Consider the following 24,133-nt stretch of genomic DNA (forward strand, 5'->3'; position numbering starts at 1 on the left):
AAAAAAAAAAAAAAAAAAATGGCCGAGCATGGTGGCATGTGCCTGTAATCCCAGCTACTCAGGAGGCTGAGGCAGAAGAATCACTTGAACTTGGGAGGCGGAGGTTGCAGTGAGCTGAGATCGCGCCACTGTACTCCAGCTTGGGCGACAGAGCAAGACACTGTCCCCCCCCAAAAAAAAATAAAATAAAATAAAATAAATTAAAAATAAATAAATAAGTAAAAAGAAAGAAGACAAGGGTGACTTCATTTGATGTATCTTATTGGGTAGGGCTGCTGGAAACCTTTCACATATGAATGAAGCCTAACGTCCTTCAAGCTATAGGGAAATTTTTAGACACTTTTGCCTGGATTTGGAGTGGGCATGGACTGAACAAATTTATTTCAAGACAGCACCATATTTTCGGTACCAGCTGAGGGCAGCAAGGAGACAGTCCTTATTTTTACAAATTTTAGTTAGGGCTTTAGTAAGAAAGAAATAACAGACAACCTTTCTCGTCATTTTGCTAAGCACAAGTTTTCCTAAATCTAGTGTTGCCGTGTGTGCTGTTTTCTTTGTGAGGACAGCCAATTTACGCTCAGCTCCCCCTGGGAACTGGAGAAGGCAGATCACTGACTGGCTCTAAGGAAATTAGATTATGGGATGATTGGAAATAAAATGTCATTAAGGAATGCCTGTGTAAACAACATGTGGGGAGCCCTGCTTTGTTATGGAATAAACTCTAAATTGTTTCAAATTTAAAGTAAATATGAAAAACGAAACTTCAGTAGGAATATTGAAGAGCAACTGGTTATTTCCCATGTGCATTTGTGAGTGAAAACCAACTGGCCCCCATCAGGACACATTCATTTCCCATCTGATCCATGTCCCTTTGGTCCGTTAGTGCACGTAAGAAATATCCAAGCACCCGCTCTTTTTTTTTTTTTTAATTTTTTTTGATTAAAAAAATTGCTCGGTCTCGCTCTGTCGCCCAGGCTGGAGTGCAGTGGCCGGATCTTGGCTCACTGCAAGCTCCGCCTCCCGGGTTCACGCCATTCTCCTGCCTCAGCCTCCCGAGTAACTGGGACTACAGGCGCCCGCCACCTCGCCCGGCTAGTTTTTCGTATTTTTTAGTAGAGATGGGGTTTCACCGGCCAATTTTTATATTTTTAGCAGAGACAAGGTTTCACCATGTTGGCCAGGCTGGTCTGAAACTCCTGGCCTCAAGTGATCCACCTACCTCGGCCTCCCAAAATGTTGGGATTATAGTCGTGAGCCACCGCGCCTGGCTAAAATATCCAAGCACCTACTCTATGAAGTGGGACCAGATGCCAGGATGAGGTAGGGTGCCTCAGACTGTCCATGCGGACCTACCCTGTGAAAGGTGGGAGTCAGGGTTGGCTGGAAAATGAAGAGTTGGGGAAGGAATTCCACAGATTTCATCAGACTGAGGGGAGGTGGGAGGGGATTCGTCCTGGGCTCATGTCCATTTCACCAGAGTCTCGTCTAAAAGGACTTTATGAGGTGCTCAAAGAAATCACAAAACAAAACAAATCACAAGGATCCTCTTCTGTGAATTTTGAGACTAATAGTTTGGGAAAACTGAAGGCCTTTGCTCCTTGAGTGTGCTTGGAGCCTCCCCCTCCCCCACTCTTTTTTCTTTGTTTTTTTGGGGGGATTTTTGTTTGTTTTGTTTTGTTTTTTTGAGACAGAGTCTTGCTCTGCACCCAGGCTGGAGCGCAGTGATGCGATCTTGGCTCACTGCAACCTCCGCCTCCAGGGTTCAAGCGATTCTCCTGCCTCAGCCTCCTGAGTAGCTGAGACTACGGCGCCCACCATCATACCCAGCTAATTTTTTGTATTTTTAGTAGAGAGGCGGTTTCACCATGTTAGCCAGGATGGTCTCAATCTCCTGACCTGATGATCCGCCTGCCTCGGCCTCCCAAAGTGCTGGGATTACAGGCGTGAGTCACTGCACCCGGCAAAATTTTTTTTGTTTTTTTACAGATGGAGTCTTACTTTTTGTGTAGGCTGGTCTCAAACTTTTGACCTCCAGCAATCCTCCCACCTCTGCCTCCCAAAGTACTGAGATTACAGCTGTGAGCCACCATGCCTGGCCTTATTTTTTACTATCTAATAGAAAAGTGGTATATATAATTATTATAATTTGCATTTATTTGATCATAATGAGATAGAGAATTTTTCATATCACTATGGGCGTTCTGTGACTGACTTGCTGAATGCTGGACTCTTAGGCCCAAGAGTATACCTTATGGTAGAAAAGCCAAAGAACAGATTTCAGCTAGCCGTATATAGCTGGAATGTCTGGAGATATTTAGCTTATTTTTCCATCTCAGTCATTTCAAGCCTGAAGCCACCTGATGTCAAGTCTGAAGCCCATTGAAGGCCACTGTTAAGTGTCCTGGAAGGGAGGGGGAGAAAAAGCCAAGGGTTTGTACCTGATGATGTTCAAAATATGTAACAGAGAGACCATCAATCAGATACCATGAGTACAGGAATGTGGCACTTCAGTTGATAACAGCACCATCCTGCCTGGCTAATTTTATTTGTAGAGATGGGGTCTCGCTATGTTGCCCAGGCTGGCCTCAAACTTCTGGGCTCAAGCAATCCTCCTGCCTCAGCCTCCCAAAGTGCTGGGATTACAGGCATGAGCAGTCTACACGGTTTTTGCTTTTTTATTATTTTATTTTATTTTTATTATTTCCTTACTTTCTGGCACTACAAGGTGCGCCACGATTATCCTGTATCTTCCTGCCCTTTGTCCTATAATGAGCCATTTCTCCAAGGAGCCCTGGTTCTATTTATTGGAAACTGCTGGAAACCAAAATCTGGGCTTGAGGTGCACCCTCAATGTGCATTGTTACCAAGCTCCTATCGTGATTCTTAAAGCGCTCCAAAACTGACTATCCCCTGGCCCAGCATCTCTGGAAAGTCACAGTCATTCAGAGACAATAATGCTCTGACCTGGGAGGTTTATATTTACTCCGAGAGATTCCAGAGTCTTCCTTGGGCCTCTGAAGATTTCAGACTTACCTTCATTCTTCTTCAGGCTTGGCATTTCTTGGAACACGGTGTTTGTTGGGGAGGCGAAGAAGCAGGGCTTTTTACATTGATTTAATTTTGATTTGAACCACATGAAATTTACTACTCATTTAGAAGCTAAAATAAAATTTTAAATTAAAATAATGGACAGGAAGAAATTAGGAGTGATATGGGGGCTGGATACCCAGGAGGACAGTCCACACTGTCTCCCAGCCTATTTGGGTATTTCTGCCCTCCGTCAGAAGACGCGACCGTTTTCCTGTCGACAGCCAGGTAGTAAATATTTTCAGCTTTGCAGCTGGGCCGTCTCTGAGGCAGCTGCTCAACTCTGCCCTGGGGGCAGGAAGGCGACCAGAGACAACATGTAATCCAACAAGTGTGGCTGGGACCCAATAAAGCTCTATTTACAAAAACAGGCGTCCCGCCAGATGTGGCTTGGAGGCGCTGGTTTGCCCACTGCACTCTAGATGAATGCACAAATTCAGGAAAGCCAACAAGTGCCTTTTCCCTTGGCAAGAGGCACCCTGCACCGCTGGAGCGATGCTTTGGGGGCCTCGCACCTCGCTGCTTCTGAGAGGCGGGCGGGAAGTGTCTGCTATCCTCCCCTCCTCCGTACAGAGAACAGAGCTTGCTTACCTGTGATACGCAGCTGTTCATTTTGTTTTCTTGATGTGGCCAGTGTTTAATCTAGATTAAGTTTAGGGCAACATGTTAAGCCCACTCCAACGCCCCACCAGATCTCTCTAGTGTAACTTGCAACCCACAAAGGACCTACTTTGGGGTGTGGTGGGAGATGTTGGTATTTTCAAGGATTCCATTTAAATGTACCTATCGGTAGCAGTCAGAATCTCGGTTGCAAACAGAAACTGCCCTTGACAGGGAGAAAGAGAAAACAGATGGTATCAGCAGGCTCTCTGGGGCTCAGGGACGTGCTATGTGTGGCACTGGGGGGCCAGGGCACAGCACAAAGGGGCAGGCTAGGCCAGTGGCTTTGGGGATGAGAGTGACCTCTACCCCCACCCCTGTCCCTGGGGCTCCTGATTTGGAGGCAAAGCACCGGGGACAGGCTCTTTCAGGCAGTGTGAGCCACGTGCTGCCTGCTGGTGGCGGCAGAGGTGGGGAGAGGGAATATGGGTGAGAATATGCCACCACCTCCCCCAAAATCACACGTCAGAGGAAACGAGATCGCCCCAAAGCAAGATCAGGTTACAAATAGGAAGAAGATAGCCCCAGATGCCATGTCCACCGCAACACAGGTGCACCGAGCATTAACCCACACACCAGAATTTCATAGTTTAGCTGCATGGAGAGGGCAAAATCAATTCTGAGAAGAAAGAAGGGAAGGGCTGTGATGAAGGTCACTGCACCAGGAGAAGGGAGTCTTCCCTGAGCAAACGTCCACTTCCCCAGTCCTTGCCTGTCGCCCTGTCTTGGTTCCTACATGACACAGACTCATCACCTGCTGTTAGGTCAAACTCTGGGACCCACCCGGTGGTGACCCATTGTTGATAATAATTTAGTGAGTCACAGTGTCAGTTTTGGAAAAAAAAAAAAAAAACAAAATAGAATAAAATAAAAACATGCAAAAGGTGAGAGAGGCTTGCACATCGTAAGAGAAAGTGGTGCTTCGGTTTCCAACGTGCATGCTCATTTGGGATCACGATGCAAAATAAATTTGTTACTGTTGGGTGTAGTCAAAAAGTATGAATTCCACTAGTCTAGTTCATGACTCACACTGTGGGAGCTGGCTCAGGCTGCCATAAGAAATACCGCAGACTGAGTGGCTTTAACAACAGACATTTCTTTTCTCACCTTTCTGGAGGCTGGAAATCCAGGATCAAGGTGTTGGCAGCATGGGTTCCTTCTGAGGCCTCTCTCCTGGGTTTGTAGATGGCTGTCTCCTCTCAGTGTCTTCACATTATCTTCCCTCTGTCTCTGGGTCCAAATTTCCTCTTCTTATAGGATATCAGTCATACTGGATTAGGGCCTATCCCAGTGATATGGTTTGGATCTGTGTACCCACCAAATCTCATGTTGAATTGTAATCCCCAGTGTCGGAGATGGACCTGGTGAAAGGCGATTGGATCATGGAGGCCGAATTCACGAATGGTTTAGCTCCATCCTCTTGGTGCTGTTCTCATGACAGTGAGTGAGTTCTCGTGAGATCTGATTGTTTAAAAATGGAGGCCTAGACGGGCGGATCACGAGGTCAGGAGATCGAGACCATCCTGGGTATCACGGTGAAACCCCGTCTCTACTAAAAAATACAGAAAACTAGCCGGGCGAGGTGGCGGCGCCTGTAGTTCCAGCTACTCGGGAGGCTGAGGCAGGAGAATGGCGAGAACCCGGGAGGCGGAGCTTGCAGTGAGCTGAGATCCGGCCACCGCACTCCAGCCTGGGCGGCAGAGCGAGACTCCGTCTCAAAAAAAAAAAAAAAATGTATAGCACCTCACCCTCCCTCTTGTTCCTGCTTTTACCACGTGAATTGGTTTTTGTTGTTGTTGTTGTTGCTGTTGTTGTTGTTTTGAAACGGAGTCTCGCTCTGTTACCCAAGCTGGAGTGCAGTGGTGTGATCTTGGGTCACTGCAACCTCCGCCTCCCAGGCCCAAGTGATTCTCCTGCCTCAGCCTCCCGAGTAGCTGGGTTTACAGTTGTCTGCCACCATGCCCGGCTAATTTTTGTATTTTTAGTGGAGACGGGGTTTCACCATGTTAGCCAGGCTTATTTTGAACTCCCGACCACAGGTGATCTGCTCACCTCAGCCTCCCAAAGTGCTGGGATTCCAGGTGTGAGCCACTGTTCCTGGCCAACCATGTGAACTTTCTATTACTAATTTGCCCTTCCACCATGAGTAAAAGCTCCTTAAGGCCTCCCTGAAAGCAGATGTCACTATGATTTCTGTACAGCCTGCGGAATTGTGAGCCAATTAAACCTCTTTTCTTTATAAATTACCCAGTCTCAGGTATTTCTTTTCTTTTCTTTTTCTTTTTTTTTTTTTTTTGAGATGGAGTCTTGCTCCGTCACCCAGACTGGAGTGCAGTGGCATGATCTCGGCTCACTGCAACCTCCACCTACTGGGTTCAAGCGATTCTCCTGCCTCAGACTCCCGAGTAGCTGGGATTACAGGCGCCCGCCACTATGTCCAGCTAATTTTGTGTATTTTTAGTAGACATGGGGTTTCATCATGTTGGTCAGGCTGGGCTCGAACTCCTGACCTCAGGTGATCCACCTGCCTCGGCCTCCCAAAGTGCTGGGATTACAGGCATGAGCCACCTCACCCAGTCTCAGGTATTTCTTTATAGTAGTGTGAGAATGAACAAATACATCCAGTGACTTTAATTTACCTTAATTACCTCTTTAAAGATGCTCTCTTCACTTACATCACATTCTGAGGTACTAGGGACTTGTAATTGGGGGGACACGGTTCATAACACACATCTTGGATTTTTCTTTAAATTTTTTTTTTTTTTTGAGATAGAGTCTCATTCTGTCACCAGGCTGGAGTGTAGTGGTGTGATTTCAGCTCATTGCAACCTCTGACTCCCTGGTTCAAGTGATTCTCCTGCCTCAGCCTCCTGAGTAGCTGGGATTATAGGCACGCGCCACCATGCCCAGCTAATTTTTGTATTTTTAGTAGAAACAGGGTTTCACCATGTTGGCCAGGATGGTCTTGATCTCCCAACCTTGTGATCTGCCTGCCTTGACCTCCCGAAGTGCTGGGATTCCAAGCGTGAGCCACCACGCCCAGCCTTTTCTTTAAATTTTTAAATTTCAACTTTTATTTTAGATTCAGGGTGTACATGTGCAGGTTTGATATATTTCCATGATGCTGATGTTTGGGGTGCAATTGATCCCATCACCCAGGTACTGAGCATAGTACCCAGGAGGTAGTTTTTAAGCCTTTGCTCCTCTTCCTCCCTCTCCACCTCTAGGAGTCCCCAGTGTCTAGTGTGCACGTCTTTATGCCCATGTGTGGCCAATACTTAGCTCCTATTTCTAAGTGAGAACACGTGGGTGGTGTTTGTTTTTCTGTTCTTGGGTTAATTCCTTTAGGATAATGGCCTCCAGCTGCATCCATGTTGCTGCAAAGAACATGATTTAGTTCTTTTTTGTGGCTGTATCGTATTCCGTGGTGTATATGGACCACATTTTCCTTATCCAATCCACTGCTGATGAACTCCTGGATTGGTTCTGCATCTTTGCTATTGTGAATAGTGCTGCAATGACACTTTGGGACTTTTGAGCAGTCGATGAAGGTTTGGGATCTTCAGACTTACTTCTTCTATTGTTGGTAGTGCCCATCCAAGCATGAGTACAGTTTTATTAACATGCCTTCATTGTTCCAATATTCTAATCCCTTTTTCTTGGTAAAGTTGCTATTCCTTGATACAATCTATACCTCTTATAAGAGAGAGTCAGCCTTTGTCATGGGCTTGAGACAAATTGAAACATCATGGCAAGGGTAATCCCTCCTGCCAGCCCCTCTCTATCTATCCCCACCTCTATCTATCCCCACCTCTATCTATAAAATTATGGCAAGGATGGAGTTTGGAAATCTCTCTAGTGGAAAAAGGGGGTTCAGGGAATTGCAGGCCAATAGAACAGAAATTAAAAAGCCCAACTTTTGTCCCCCTGAGTCACTCATTTTTGTGCTTTACTTCCAGAACAAAAGGCCTCAAAGAACACAGGTTTTCTTAGGAAAAATGTAGTTAGCAGTGTTTTCAGCTCCCAGGGTACATCTTACTATGCTTTATGGAGCCAAACATCCCTCCCTGTATTACCTAATCAGACAGGCTGAACAATACAGTGGAGCAATGCTGAGCTTGAGGTCAGACAAACCTGCGCTTAATTCCTGGCTCTCATACTAACCAGCTGTGTGCTCTCGGGTAAATTACTTGACTTCTCTGGGTCTCAGAGTGCTTGTTTGAAAAATGGAAGTAACAAGTTTAGCTGGGCATGGTGGCACATGCCTGTAATGCCAGCACTTTGGGATGCTGAGGTGGATAGATTAGTTGAGGCCAGGAGTTCAAGACCAGCCTGGCCAACATGGCGATACCCTGTCTCTACTGAAAATACAAAAAATTAGCTGGGCGTGATGGTGTAATCCCAGCTACTTGGGGGCTGAGGCATGAGAATCGCCAGGACCCAGGAGGTGGGGTTTGCAGTGAGCCATGATTGCAACAAAACAAAGAAACAAGGCTTATATCTTCAATCAAAAGTGAAAACATCTAGTTTGTTGACAGAACATCAAAAGAGATCATATGGTAAAGCAAGCATTCCATAAGTGCTGTAAAGTGTTGTAATGCTTGTTAATCTTCACAAATGTGAGGCAAGGTAAGTCTGTTTTGCTCCATTTTTGGTTATACTTTTTTTTTTTTTTTCTGAGGCTGAGTCTCACTCTGTTGGTCAGGCTGGAGTGCAGTGGTGTGATCATGGCTCACTGCAACCTCCATCTCCCGGGTTCAAGCAATTCTCCTGCCTCAGACTCCCAAGTAGCTGGGATTACAGGCACCCACCACTATGTCCAGCAAATTTTTTGTATTTTTAGTTGAGACAGGGTTTTATCATATTGGCCAGGTTGGTTTTGAACTCCTGACCTCAAGTGATCTGCCTGCCTTGGCCTCCCAAAGTGCTGGGATTACAGGCATGAGCCACCGTGCCTGGCCTGGTTATATATATATATATATATATATATATATATTTTTTTTTTTTTGGTTATATATTCTTTGAAGAACCATTTAGTTGCTTCGAGTAAGAGATGAAGTTCGCAGATCCAGAAGTTCTAATTTCTGGAGCAGGTGTTTCTATCACACCACACACAGATCACTTGCTAATGTTTTTTCCTTATAATTGCAAAGAAATTCACAAGCTGTGGTTTATCTTCCTTGGTAGAACTTCAGCAGACATGCGACAGGAAATGTCTATCTTAGCCTCAGTTCCTTAAAAACCAGAGCAAGTGGCTCACGCCTGTAATCCCAGCACTTTGGGAGTCTGAGGTGGGAGGATTGCCTGAGGTCAGGAGTTCGAGACCAGGATGGCAAACGTGGTGAAATTCCCCCCACCCCCGGTCTCTACTAAGAATACAAAAATTAGCTGGGTGTGGTGGCACGTGCCTATAATTCCAGCCACTCAGGAGGCTGAGGTAGGAGAATCGCTTGAACCTGGGAGGCGGAGTTTGCAGTGAGCCGAGATTGCACCACTGCACTCCAACCTGGGTGACAGAGTGAGATTCTGTCTAAAAAAAGAAAAAAAAAAAAAGGGAAATTTTGATCCATGCTAAAACATGATGATCCTTGAGGACATTATGCGAAGTGAAATAAGCCAGATGCAAAAGGATAATTACGGTCTGATTCCACTTATATGGATCAGACATCCCTCAAGTAGTCAAATTCATAGAGACAGAAGGTAGGATGGTGGTTCTCAGGGGCAGAAGGGAGGAAGAATGGGGAGTCGTTGTTTAATGGGGAAAGAGGTTCAGACCTGCAGGATGGAAAGTGTTCTGGAGTCCGGAGATGGATGGTGGTGATGATTGCACGACAGCGTGAATGTGCTTGATGTCACTGAACTGTACACCTAAAAGTGGCTAAGATGCCAAATTTTATGTTATGTGTATTTAACCACAATTTTTTTTTTTTTTTAAAAGAACATAAAATTGTTAAAAGGATGACGGGAACTCCAAGTCCAAGGAGAAAAGGTCTCTGGTTTTCCTGAGCTGTTAGTCCCGAAATTCACAGAAGGGGATCTGTCCTGTTTGTTTTGTTTTGTGCCTTGTGTGAGTACCTCATAAAGTCTTCTTAGATTAGTCTCTGGTGAAATGAAGATGAGCCAAGACAGAGCCTCTCCCACTCTCTGAGAAGCCAGGCTCTCCTCAGTCAGCAGTCTTCCTTCCCCCACTCTTCATTTATTTTCCTTTTCTTTTCTTTTCTTTTCCTTTCTTTTCCTTTCTTTTCCTTTCTTTTCCTTTCTTTTCCTTTCTTTTCCTTTCTTTTCCTTTCTTTTCCTTCTTTCTTTCTTTCTTTCTTTCTTTCTTTCTTTCTTTCTTTCTTTCTTTCTTTCTTTCTTTCTTTCTTTCTTTCTTTCTTTCTTTCTTTCTTTCTTTCTTTTCTTTCTTTCTTTCTTGTTTGTTTGTTTTTGAGATGGAGTTTCATTGTTGTTGCCCAGGCTGGAGTGCAGTGGTGCGATCTTGGCTCACTGCAAGCTCCGCCTCCCGGGTTCACGCCATTCTCCTGCCTCAGCCTCCAAGCAGCTGGGACTACAGGCATGTGCCACCATGCCTGGCTAATTTTTTGTATTTTTAGCAGAGACAGGGTTTCACCGTGTTAGCCAGGACAGTCTCAATCTCTTGACCTCGTGATCCGCCTGCCTCAGCCTCCCAAAGTGCACCCTGCCCGGCCACACTCTTCATTTCTTGCTCCTTCCTGGACACAGTTCAACATTGATCCTGGGGGATTTTGTGACTTGACCCTGGGGTATGGTCACTGAAGCTTCAGCTAACCCCCCAGGAAATACAGCTTTCTCTCCACCACATAATTTGCAGAATCTTCTCCTAGTCTGAAACCTGCATTTCCTGGTCTGCAGTCTTTTCCTAGACCAATGACAGAGCCAATTAAAAAAAAAAGGATCAAACCCCAAACTCAGTCCCCAGCTCTCCTTGGAGAGTCCCTTGATTGCTCCCCACAGCCAGGCCTCAGGTGAAACCCCAGCTGCATTATGTACTTCCTACACAAGTCACTGAACATCTCCAGATCTAACTTCTTCATTTATAAAATAGGGTTTAATGGAGTGCTTTTGCGGAGTAAATAGGAGTATTGGATATTTTTCTCTTTTGTTCTTATCATTTGTCGAGAAGCCCATTCAGACTTCACTTGGTAAAAAAAAGATCTTAAAATTGTGTCTAGAGCTGGGCACAGTGGCTCACACCTGGAATCACAGCACTTTGGGAGGCTGAAGCAGGAGGATCGCTTGAGCCCAGGAGGTCGAGGCTGCAGTGAGCCATGATTGCACCACAGCACTCCAGCCTGGATGACAAAGTGAGACCCTGTCTCTAACTAACAAACAAACAAACAAACAAAACCCTGGGTTTCATATATAATAGGTGCTGATCTGCTTATGATTAGGACACTCTGCCTCATTCCATTCTGGTTACTAAAAAGTGGTGTGGAAAACATGGGCAGGTTGAGTAGGAATGAAAAGAATTAAAGGGTTAGAAGCTAGGACTTCAAAAATGGCAAATATGATTTTAGGAAAAGAGCTTAAGCGGACCAAAATTTCTAGTGATCAGAAAAGTTTACATGTGTTCCTTCTGCACTTCTGCTCCAGTCCTCAGAATTTCACTCCCAACAGTCTCACAGACGCCCCCAGTCACTGGAACAAACCCCCCTTTCATACCTCCTCCACAGGAGACTTGCCTCACACAAGCCCACATTCACCCACTTGGTAGCACTTGTACCATCACACAGACACCCTTTCATGCATTCCCTCAACAGAGAGACCCAGACACCGGCCAATACATGTGCACACACACTCACACCACACACCTCTCACCAGCACTCCAGCCCTTGTTCCCTCAGAGTTGCCTGGCCACCCTTCCCACTTCTCCCAGCTTTCAACCAAGCTCTCCACATCAATACCCTTTAGTAAATATTTACTGAGTGACCATGATGTTCCGGGCAGTATCACGACCCCTGGGAGAAACAGAACTGAATAAGACATAGTCTTTGCTCCCAAGAAGCTCAGAGTCTACTGGAGAAGCGGGCAGCGGAGGGAGAGCAATCTCCTACAAATCTATGTGCATGGAGTATGGCTGGACCTAGAAGTGGGGTCATGTACAAGGAAAAGTGAGGGCAAAAGGGAGAGAATGGGGTGGGACACACAAGGAAGAGAAGGTCACTTCTACCAGGAGAGGCATTGAGGAGAAGAGGGTGCTCAGTCATAATCTGGAAGAATTAGAAAGGCTTTGTCCAATAGGCAAGGGGGTAGAGGGCTGCTCACCAGAGAGAGAATGTCAAGAAAGGGTAAATCCACATAGCATGGTAAGAGTGTGTTAGTCCAGAGCACAGAGGGTGAGACGGTTGGAGAGACAACTGGAGAGGTCAACAGGGATGGATGATGAATGTCCTTTTACACCACACAAAGTAATTTGGAGTTTATTTAATGTTCAATGGTAGGTCGGGTGCAGTGGCTCACACCTGTAATCCCAGCACTTTGGGAGGTCAAGGTGGGTGGATCACCTGAGGTCAGGAGTTCAACAACAGCCTGGCCAACATGGTGAAACTGCATCTCCACTAAAATAAAAAAAATTAGCCAGGCGTGGTGGTGCACAACTGTAATCCCAGCTACTGGGGAGGCCAACGCAGGAGAATTGCTTGAACCTGGAAGGTGGAGGTTGCATTGTGCTGAGATCATGCCACTGCACTCCAGCCTGGGCAACAGAGTGAGACTCCTTTTCAAAAAAAGAAAAAAAAAATGTTCAATGGTAAATAACTCAGGATGCTTTTGGTGGTGAGTAACAGAAAAAGTCAACTCTGCAGACTTAACCAATAAAGAAAATGCATTACCTTATATAACTGGAAGCCCAGAGTAGGGCACATTCTGTCCTCATCAGATCAATCATTCTTCTCATGATCACAAAATGACTGTAGTGGCTCCAGGCATTGCGTCTCCACACACCATCCAGAGGCAAAATAGAATTCTATCCCTTCTTTGTGTCTCCTTTTAAAGACTGGGGATCCTTTTCTTGTGCTCTTTTTAAAAGTTAAGAGTCCTTTTCCAGAATCTCCTCCACTACCATAGTCTTCCTCCCTGCCTTAAGTTTGTAAACCCCTTCCTAAGTCAGTGATTAGCAAGGGATTTCCTTGACTGACTTGGCCAATCAGTACCAACTAGGAGATGGGTCTGGGTGTCTCTGAAGCACGTGGATGACAGAGAACTGGACAGAATCTCAGCTGTGTTGTTAAAGAAGAGGGTATAAGGTGTTGTGCATCATTGGGGGTCTGTAGGTAGTATTGTCATATGATCAAATTTGCATTGTGGAAAGATGGTTTTGGCCAGGCGTGGTGACTCATGCCTGTAATCTCAGCACTTTGGGAGGCCGAGGCAGGTGGATCATGAGGTCAGGAGTTTGAGAACAGCTTAACCAACATGGTAAAACCCTGTCTCTACTAAAAATGCAAAAAAATTTAGCCAGGCGTAGTGACACACGCTAATCCCAGCTACTCAGGAGGCTGAGGCAGGAGAATCGCTTGAACCGGGGAGGCAGAGGTTGCAGCGAGCCAAGATCACACCACTGCACTCCAGCCTGGGGAACAGATCGAGACTCCATCTCGAAAAATAAAAAAAGAAAGAAAGAAATATATATATTTTTTTTCTTCTGAGATGGAGTTTAACTCTTGTTGCCCAGGCTGGAGTGCAATGGCGTGATCTCGGCTCACAGCAACCTCTGCCTCCCAGGTTCAAGCAATTCTCCTGCCCCGGTCTCCCAAGTAGCTGGGATTATGGGCATGCACCACATCGCCCGGCTAATTTTGTATTTTTAGTAGAGACAAGGTTTCACCATGTTGGTCAGGCTGGTGTCAAACTCCTGACCTCAGGTGATCTACCTGCCTCAGCCCCCCAACGTGCTGGGATTTTAGGTGTGAGCCACAGCGCCTGGCTGCGTTGTGGAAAGATGTATCTGACAATAGCTTGTAGAATGATGACAGAGAAGAATGAGAAGCAACACAGGAAAACTGCTGCAGAAGGGCTCAAGATGAATGATAGCCTCAACCAGACACATGCATTCAGGGAAGCGGGGACAAAAGTGACCTTTTAAAAAAAAATTTGAGATAAGGTCTTGCTCTGACACCCAGGCTAGAGTGCAGTGACTCAATCACAGCTCACCACAGCCTCAACCTCCTGGGCTCAAATGATCCTCCCACATCAGCCTCCTGAGTAGCTAGGACCACAGGCATGCATCACCATGCCTGGTTAATTGTTTTTTATTTTTTGTAGAGATGAGTTTTTGCCATGTTGCCCAGGCTGGTCTCAAACTCCTAAGCTCAAGGGATCCTCCCGTCTCAGCCTCCCAAAGTGTTGGGATTCACAGACTTGAGCCACTGTGCCTGGTCAAGAGAGGAAATTCTGACACGTGCTACAACATGATAATCCTTTAGAACATTATGCTAAGCAAAGTAAACCAGACACAAAAGGACAATTACTGTGTGATTCCAATTATATGAGGTCCCTATATTAGTCAAATTAATGGGGACAGAGAATAGAATGGTGATGGAGAAATGGGGAGTTAGTAGGCCGGGCACACGCCTGTAATCCCAGCACTTTGGGAGGCTGAGGCAGGCGGACCACGAGGTCAGGAGATCGAGAGCATCCTAGCTAACACGGTGAAACCTCGTCTCTACTAAAAATACAAAAAAATTAGCCGGGCTTGGTGGTGGGTGCCTGTAGTCCCAGCTACTCAGGAGGCTGAGGCAGGAGAATGGCGTGAACCCGGGAGGTAGAGCTTGCCGTGAGCCAAGATCACGCCACTGCACTACAGCCTGGGCAACAGAGCAAGACTCCAATCCCAAAAAAAAAAAAAAAAAAAAAAGAAAGAAATGGGGAGTTAGTGTTTAATGCGTGCAGAGTTTCAGTTTTGCAAGATGAAAGAGTTCTGGAGATGGATGGTGGTGGTGGTGGTGGCGGTGGTGGTGGTTGCCCAACACAATGTGAATATACTGAAAGCCACCCAATTGTCCACTTGAAAATCATTAAGGCCAGGCGCCATGGCTCACACCTGTAATCCCAGTACTGTGGGAGGCCGGGACGGGCAGATCGCCTGAGGTCAGGTGTTCAAGACCAGCCTGGCCAACATAGTGAAACCCCATCTCTACTTAAAAAAAAAATACAAAAATTACATGGGTGTGGGGGCACGCACCTGTAGTCCCAGCTATTCGGGAGGCTGAGGCAGGAGAATCGCTTGAGCCAGGGAAGCAGAGGTTGATGTGAGCCATGATCACGCCACTGCACTCCAGCTTGGGCGACAAAGTAAAACTCTGTGTCAAGAAAAAAAAAAATGATCAAGGTGGTAAATTTTAGGTTATGTGTATTTGACCACAATAAAAATAATTGTAAAAAGAGACAAGCATTGCCCCCTAAATTTCTGAACCTTACTGAGGTCCATTCCTCAAAGGAGTAAAAACCTTCAGGGGTATCTGCTTCAGAATAAAGCCTGGTGACAGCAAAGCAAAGAGAGCATCAGGGGAAAGTTGCAGGCAAGAGATCTGATTTCGTTTCAAAGACAAACTCACTGCAGGGCTCTGTGCCTTACCCATTTATCTCAGAAGTGAGAAGTGAAATGGATGTCACAGGAGATGTATTCACAGACTTATTTAGTCTAAAAAGTAAAGGCAGCCTTCTGAGGACAGAAAGTCAGTGTGGGCTGATTTGACTTTATGATGAGAAGATAAAAAGGCTTTGCAACGTGGTTATAGGTGACAAGATTTCCTCTAAAGTAATCAGCAAAACATGCAGCTTCAGTGTTGGATAAAATATATTTAAAGCATAATTGCGATAAAATTTTAGTTAAGAGCCAGGCGCAGTGGCTCACGCCTGTAATCCCAGCACTTCGGGAGGCCGAGGCGGGCAGATCACCTGAGGTCAGGAATTTGAGACCAGCCTGGCCAAAATGGTGAAACCCCATCTCTACTAAAAATGCAAAAATTAGCAGGGCGTGGTGGTGGGTGCCTGTAATCCCAGCTATTTGGGGGGCTGAGGCACGAAAATTGCTTGAACCCGGGAGGAAGAGGCTGCAGTGAGCCGAGATCGTGCCACTGCACTCTAGCCTGAATGACAGAGCGAGACTCCGTCTCAAAGAAAAAAGAAAATTAAGAATATTTTATTAGCAAGTGTTTGATAATAATTTTAGAAGTCTTGAAGATATCCTCCTTGTTTAATTTTCCAGAATCTGGGAAAACAAATGACTTTAATGACAGTTAACAGGGGCTGGGCGTGGTAGCTCATGCCTGTAATCCCAGCACTTTGGGAGGCCGAGGAGGGAGGATCAGTTGAGGCCAGGAGTTCAAGATCAGCCTTGGCAATGAAGCGAGACCTCACCTCTAATAAAATTTTTTACAAAATTGCCCGGGTGTGGTCGTGCATGCCTATAGTCCTAGCTACTCAGAAGGCTGAGGTGAAAGGATTACGTGAGGCTGGGAAGTCAAGGCTTTAGTAAGCCATGATTGCACCACTGCACTCCAGCCTAGGTGACTGAGTGAGACCCTGTCTCAAAAAACAAAAACAAACAATTAATAAATCCTTTTCCAACTTTGTTGTTTCAAATTCTTTGCTTTCAGCAAAATTGAAAGAAGATCTAATAGACCTATCAAATAATATAAATTATATTAAAATTAATATATTTATTAATTATATTATTTATTTAATAATATACAATTATATAACATATGGTATTATAAAATAATACAAATAATGAATATTATTATATTATTTGACACGTCTATTAGATCTTCTTTCAATTTTACTGAAAGTAAATAATATTTGATGATAGATCACTGTATGGTTTTTGAAATACAACTAAAAAGCTTTCAAAGAATTGAGTGACATTGCTATAATACATTTTTTGGCCTCACCGTCTACTTATTTCTGAGAAAAAGCTTCCTCAGTTCTTCTATTCAAATAAGACAAAAAAATTGGAAGCATATTGTTGCTGAGTCTTCTTTCAATCTAGTAAGAGGGAATAGCTGTCCACTGATGTATAATTTAATTCACAAACAACTACTTTCATTTTATGAAGATCATCTAATGATTACTTAACGTGGATAAATAATCATTTGTTGTTTTTCACTTAATGCATAACCATTAGGTTGTTTGATTAGTTATGCACTAATATTAATTGTAATGACAACTCACTCCAAAAGAAAACATCTAACATTAGGAATTATGGCCTCAGAAAAAAAAACATGTATTGGCAGAGAAGTATGACAAGGCGATAAATCAGACTCACAAGCTTAAACATTGAGTACATTAGGAAAATATTTTGGGAAGAAGTAGAACAGAAAGGCCCTTGATATTTCATCCAGTGGACTGGAAATAAGAGATCAGGGAGAAAGAGAAAAAAATATGTCAAATTTTGAACTGTTAAAGAAGAGGCTGTTCATGTATTTATAAAAAATGGATGACGGTGGCTATAAACCTACTGTTGTATTTGGATTCCATTTGATGCATTTAAAAGAGCAATGTAGCAATTTTACTTAAAAATATTGATGTATACAATATGCCTCAAATTATTTATAATTGTTTAAACTTACAACAAAACTGTAGATATCAACTTAAAATATTTGAGAAGAAGCAGAATTATTTGTTTTCTTTAAGGGGCTAATCTAATTCAATTAACCCAGAACATTATGCTCGACAATTGCAGAGTACACTTAAAAAAAAAAAAAAAAAGCAACAACAACAGCAACAAGTGAACCTAACCTTTTATCAAGAGACACCACGCTCCTTCTTCTGCCGGTCCTGGTGCTGCTTGTGTGCTCGTTTCCTGCGGACCTGGTCCCTCTTTTGTGAAGTGGCAGCTGAGGGGACTCTGGCGCTCGCCACGGCCGACGAAAAGCCCAAGGAAGGAGTCAAGACTGAGAACAATGATCATATTAAGTTGAAGGTGGCGGGGCAGGATGGTTCTGTGGTGCAGTTTAAGATTAAGAGACGGGTGGATCACGAGGTCAGGAGATCGAGACCATCCTGGCTAACACGGTGAAACCCCGTCTCTACTAAAAAATACAAAAAACTAGCCGGGCGAAGTGGCGGGCGCCTGTGGTCCCAGCTACTCGGGAGGCTGAGGCAGGAGAATGGCGTAAACCCGGGAGGCGGAGCTTGCAGTGAGCTGAGATCCGGCCACTGCACTCCAGCCTGGGCGACAGCGCCAGACTCAGTCTCAAAAAAAAAAAAAAAAAAAAAAAAAAAGATTAAGAGGCATACACCACTTAGTAAACTAACGAAAGCCTGTTGTGAACGACAGGGGTTGTCAGAGAGGCGATCAGATTCCGATTTGACAGGCAACCAATCAATGGAACAGACACACCTGCACAGTTGGAAATGGAGGATGAAGATGCAACTGATGTGTTCCAACAGCAAGCGGGAGGTGTCTACTGAAAAGGGAATCTGCTTCTTTACTCCAGAACTCTGTTCTTTAAAGACCAAGATTACATTCTCCATTAGAAAACTGCAATTTGGTTCCACCACATCCTGACTACTACCGTATAGTTTTCTCTATTCTTTCATTTCCCCCTTCCCCATTCCTTTATTGTACATAAAGTAACGGGTGTATGTGCACAAGCATATTGCATTTTTTAAAAACCAAACAGCCAATGGTATGTTTTGATTGACATCAAGTGGAGACGGGATGGGGAAAAATACTGATTCTGTGAAAAATACCCCCTTTCTCCATTAGTGGCATGCTCATTCAGCTCTTATCTTTATATTCCAGTAAGTTATTTTGCTCTCACTGTTTTAACAGAAACACAACATAAAAATTCTTGCATACCTTGTTCAATTGGAGAATTTTAATGTTTTTCATTTATCATTGTAAAACCAAGGACAATTGTATAACTTTTTTGTACGTAGCTTTCACATGTAGGGCAATCTGTCTTTAAGTAGGGATAAATTACTCTAAAACAAAAAGGAATCCTAGATAGTTTTCCCTTCAAGTCAAGCGTCTTGTTGTTTAAATAAACTTCTTGTTTGAAATGAGAAAAAAAAAAAGAGACACCACATGCTGATCATAAAACGAGTCTCAATAAATTTCAAAGGACTAAAATCATACTGCTATGTGAGATAAATTAAGGTAAATTAAGATAAATAAAGTAAGATAAATTAAGATAAATGTGATTTGTGCCCCAAAACTTCATGTGTTGGAAACTAAATCCCCAGTGCAATGTTGTTGAGAGGTGGGGCCTTTCTGAGGTCATTACGTCACAAGGGCTCTGCCTCATGAATGGATTAATGCTGTTATTGAGGAAATGGGTTCATTATTGCAGCAGGAGAAAACCCCTTATAAAAGAATAAGTTTGGCCCCCTTCCCTCTCTCACACGTGCCCTACTGCTGTCCCACCAGGGGATCCAGCAGCAGAAGGCCCTCACCAGGTGACAGCACCTTGATCTTGGACTTGCCAGCCTCCAGAACTGTGAGAAATTAATTTCTGTTTATTGTAAATTTCCCAGGCAGTAGTACTCTGTTATAGCAGCACAAAACAGACTAAGACACATGCTTTGTTCTCTGACCATAAAATTTATCAGGAGATGTCTGAAAAGTCCCCAAATTTGGAAAGTAAGCAACATACTTAATTTAGAAATTACATACATAATTAATATACTTAACACACTTAATGTTGCTTAATAACATACTTAATTTGCTTAATAACATACAAAATTAAACAACATACTTTTAAATAAAGCATGGGTGAAAGAAATCATGGTGAAAACAAGCTAGAGAATAATAAGATAAATTAAGCCAAAAATAAGTAAAAGAAAAGAAATAATACAGAAAAGTGTATAAATCAATTGAATAGAAAATGGACAAGTAACGGGGGTGAAAACAATAAAAACAAAATTTTTTTCTTTTTCTTTTGAAACAGAGTCTTGCTCTGTCACCCAGGCTGGAGTACAGTGGCGCAATCTTGGCTCACTGCAACCTCCACCTCGCAGGTTCAAGCGATTTTCCCACCTCAGCCTCCCGAGTAGCTGGGATTACAAGCACCACTATGCCTGACTAATTTTTGTATTTTTAGTTGAAATGGGGTTTCACCATGTTCCCCAGGCTGGTGTCCAACTCCTGGCCTCAAGCAATCCACCCACCTCAGCCTCCCAAAGTGCTGGGATTACAGGTGTGAGTCACTGCACCTGGACAAAAGTTTGTTCTTTATTTAAACAGAAAACAAGGCTGACAGAAAAAGTTGGTTCTTTGAAAAGATTAATAAAGCTGATAAACACCTAGCAAGACTGATGAAGATAAAAAAGGAGTACAAATGTTCAGTCTTAGGAAGGAAAGAGGGGCCATTTATACACATCATGCAAACACAAAAAGGTTAATCACAGAGGACTATGTGCAGCTTTCTGCCAATACATTTGATAACTTAGATGAAATGAAATTATTTGAAAGATGCAAGTTACTGAAACTTTCACAAGCTGTAGTAGAAAATCCAAATAGTGCCGGCCAACGGGTGCGCCGGGATTTGGGGGATAAAGCGCGGCCCCGCGCACAGTTGCGGCGGGAGAGCGGCGGGAGAGCGGCGGGGCCGAGAGCGTGACTCGCCTGCTCCGCGCTGTTTCCCCCGCGCAGCCATGTCCGAGGAGAAGCCCAAGGAGGGCGTGAAGACAGAGAACGACCACATCAACCTGAAGGTGGCCGGGCAGGACGGCTCCGTGGTGCAATTCAAGATCAAGAGGCACACGCCACTGAGCAAGCTGATGAAGGCTACTGCGAGAGGCAGGGTTTGTCAATGAGACAGATTAGATTCAGGTTTGACGGGCAGCCAATTAATGAAACCGACACTCCAGCACAGCTGGAGATGGAGGACGAGGACACCATCGACGTGTTCCAGCAGCAGACAGGAGGTGCGCCGGAGAGCAGCCTGGCAGGGCATGGTTTCTAGAGGGCCCGTCCCCAGCCCGGGCCGTCCGTCCTTGCATTGATGTTGAATGGTGAGCACGTGACCATGCCGACCACAAAGGCGTCTACGGAAACTCGAGGACATTCACCACAATGATTTTCCTCTCTCTGATGTACTTCAAGTGCAACTCGAAACTATATCTGCAGGGATGAATCTGTAACTTAAATTGGGCCAATCAGAATTGTTATCTTTGTTCAGGTAAAATGAGTTGCAAGGTATTTTGGGTTTTTTTGTGTATTCATTTGTGTTTTTCCCCCCACCTAAAACATTTTTTAACCCCAGAATTATAGCCTGAATGTTCGCTTTTAGTCTGGCTAGGGACCTGACTCCTGAGTTGCTGCCTCTCCCCCGCTCACTCCAGTCACACAGAGAATTGGTGTTTCCCGCAGTGGGGGTGCGGCTCTTGGACAGGTAATGGGGGCAAGGTGGGTAGGGAGGATAGACTGTCACTTGCTGTTATAGGCACAGGTGATTAAAATGCTAAATATTGCAAATGTATGCTTTGTCAGTATATGGAAAAGTTGAAGGGAAAATACTGGAATGCTTCTTCAAAGGTTAAAAAATAACTGGGTCCTTTGGTAATTTGACCCCACGTGCTCTCTGGCCCTCAAGCATGTAATCTCGGGGTCTGAGGCCGAGGACCCACCCCCTGCCATCCCTCCCACCCCACTCCCTGCTCAGTACCTGGCGTCGGTACACAGGCAAGGACTGGCACAACCAAAATTGGCTTTTCTCTTCCTCTTAATATTGAAGAAATTCCCACATTTCTCATTTGGTAATGGTGTTGTGGCCTCAGATTTCTTCCAGTATTTGCTTCTGATGAATAATTATGGTCTATACATAAAAAAGTAAGATTAAGTATTGCTGAATTTGCAGTTACGTTGTCGTGTAAAAGAGCTACTTCCAAGTGTGGTTACAAATGAACCCATGGAATGATGACTTCATGTTCTTCTCGTGGGTTTGTGCCGTGCTGCTTTCCAAATATGTATTGAATTTATGCATTAGTCTGGTGATTTCAGTTCTGTGAAATATTTTGGGATCTATACCAATTAAACATTTTCATAGTTCTGCCTACTGTCGTTCCCTGAGGCTCCATTGCTGCTTGGTGGCCATTCTCTGCCTTTTATAGTCACCTGAACCACCACCCATCATCTCTTGCTTGCTTGAAATCTTGCTGAAATGTTCTCATTTCCTGTTTGCTGTATGGGCTCGGGTGGGATGTTTGTTGGCTCTGTTGTGTTTATTCACCAATTTGTACATTATTTGTTGTCCTTTACTACTGTAAACAGTAAATATAGTTTGGTATTCTGTCAAAAAAAAAAGACAAATAGAAAATCCAAATAGTCCTATATCTGTTAAAGAAATTATAGCTGTAACTTAAAACTTCCCACAAAGAAAACTCCAGGTTCAGATGGCTTTATGGGCAAATATTATCAAATATTGAAAGAAGAAATAAGGCTGGGTGTGGTGGCTGATGCCTATAATCCCAGCACTTTGGGAGGCCAGGGCAGGAGAAGCACTTGAGTCCAGGAGTTCAAGACCAGCTTGGGCAACGTAGTGTGATGCTGCTCTAAAAAAATATGTTTTTAAAAATTAGCCAGACATGATGGCACATGCCTGTAGTCCCACCTACTCAGGAGGATGAAAGAGGAGTACTGCTTGAGCCTGAGAGTTTGAGGCTAGTAAATCTTACACAAACTCTTTGAAAAAACAGAGTAGAGGAATACTCCTCAACTCATTTTGAGACTAGAATTACCCTAATGCCAAAACCCATAGAAGATATTACAAGAAAACCACAAGCCGATATTCTTGAACACAGATACAAAAATTCTAAACAAAATATAAGCCACAGAATTCAGAGATAAATAATAAGAGTAATTGAGCATAACTAAGTAGGGTTTACCCCAGGAATACAAGGTTGGTTTAACATCTGAAAGTCAATCCATGTACTTCTTTACATTAACAGAAGAAAAGAGAAGAATTGTATGATTATGTCAATAGATTCAGTAAAAACATTTGACAAATTCAACAAAAACAAGTCTCTCAGCACATTAGGAAGAGGAGACTATCTTGTCTGATAAAGGATATCTATAAAACATCAACATCAAAACATCAACAGCTAACATCATACTTTGTGATGGGAGAATGAACACTTTCCCCAAGACAGTGCCTTCTCACTCCTATTCAGCATTGCATTAGATTCTTTAGCTGTTGCAAAAGGGAAGATAAATCCAAAGTACACAGGTTAGAAAGAAAGGAGGAAAACTGTTCTATTCACAAATGATGATTGTGTACATATGTAGAAAATCCCAAAGCACCTACAAAAAAACTACTACAAATAAAAAGAGAATTTAACAAGACTGCAGGATAAAAGGTCAATATGCAAAAATAAATGCATTTCTACATGGTAGCCACAAATGGTTGGAAAATAAAATTTTTAAATATTTCACTTAGGAAAAAATGAAATACTTAAAGAATAAATTCAACAAAAGATATGCAGGACTAACACTAAACAGGATAAAACATTCCAGAGATAAATTAAAGAAGATCAAAATAAATGGGTAGGTATTTCACGCTCATTGATTGGAAAACTTACCACTGTGGTAAGTGGAGAGATGATAATTCTCCCCAAACTGTTTCTAAAATATATGTCTTTTTAGATGTGCAGAAGAGGCTGGGCACGGTGGCTCATGCCTGTAATTCCAGTACTTTGGGAGGCCGAGGCAGGTGGATCACCTGAGGTCAGGAGTTCGAGACCAGCCTGACCAACGTGGCAAAACTCTTTCTTGACTGAAAATTAAAAAAAATTAGCCGGGCGTGGTGGCAGGTGCCTGTAATCCCAGCTACTCAGGAGGTTGAGGCAGGAGAATTGCTTGAACCTGGCAGGCAGAGGTTGCAGTGAGCTGAGATCGCACCACTGCACTCCAGCCTGGGGGATAGAGCGAGACTCTACCTACAAAAAAAAAAAAGTGCAGAAGAACCTAGAATAGCAGAAGAAAGAACAAAATTAGAGGTCTTACATCGCCTGATTTTAAGACTTACTATAAAACTAAAGAAGTCAAGACAGTGTGATATTGACATAAGGAGCAACAAACAGGTCAATGGAACTGAGGCCAAAGGAGTAGTTCCAGGGACCAAGAAGCGGCCTTGTTGGCCATCTCAGAGCACACACCACTTGGGGAAGAAACAGTTACCTTCCCAGTCCTTGCTTGAGTTCAGGAGTTCAAGACCAGCTTGGAAAACATGGCAAAGCCCCCTCTCTACAAAAAATACAAAAAATTAGTAGGGCATGGTGGCATGCACCTACAGTCCCAGCTATTTGGGAAGCTAAGGTGGGAGGATCACTTGAGCCTGGGAGGTGGAGGTTGCATTGAGCCAAGATCATGCCACTGCACTCCAGCCTGGGTGACAGAGTGAGACCCTGTCTCCAATAA

General features: G+C 44.0%; 2 pseudogenes across 1 annotated transcript; both read left to right on the plus strand.

The window, feature by feature from the left end:
• The first annotated feature begins 4,039 nt into the window (after positions 1 to 4,039).
• LOC112631001 lies at positions 4,040 to 18,375 on the plus strand (annotated as a pseudogene).
• A 1,991-nt stretch (positions 18,376 to 20,366) lies between these two features.
• On the plus strand, positions 20,367 to 22,004 carry LOC112632074 (annotated as a pseudogene). Its single transcript, XR_003121252.1, has one exon. The product of XR_003121252.1 is annotated as a small ubiquitin-related modifier 3 pseudogene (transcript).
• Positions 22,005 to 24,133: the final 2,129 nt, after the last annotated feature.

This window comes from Theropithecus gelada, chromosome 9 (assembly GCF_003255815.1).
Source record: "Theropithecus gelada isolate Dixy chromosome 9, Tgel_1.0, whole genome shotgun sequence".
In the NCBI taxonomy this organism is placed as follows: Eukaryota; Metazoa; Chordata; class Mammalia; order Primates; family Cercopithecidae; genus Theropithecus; species Theropithecus gelada.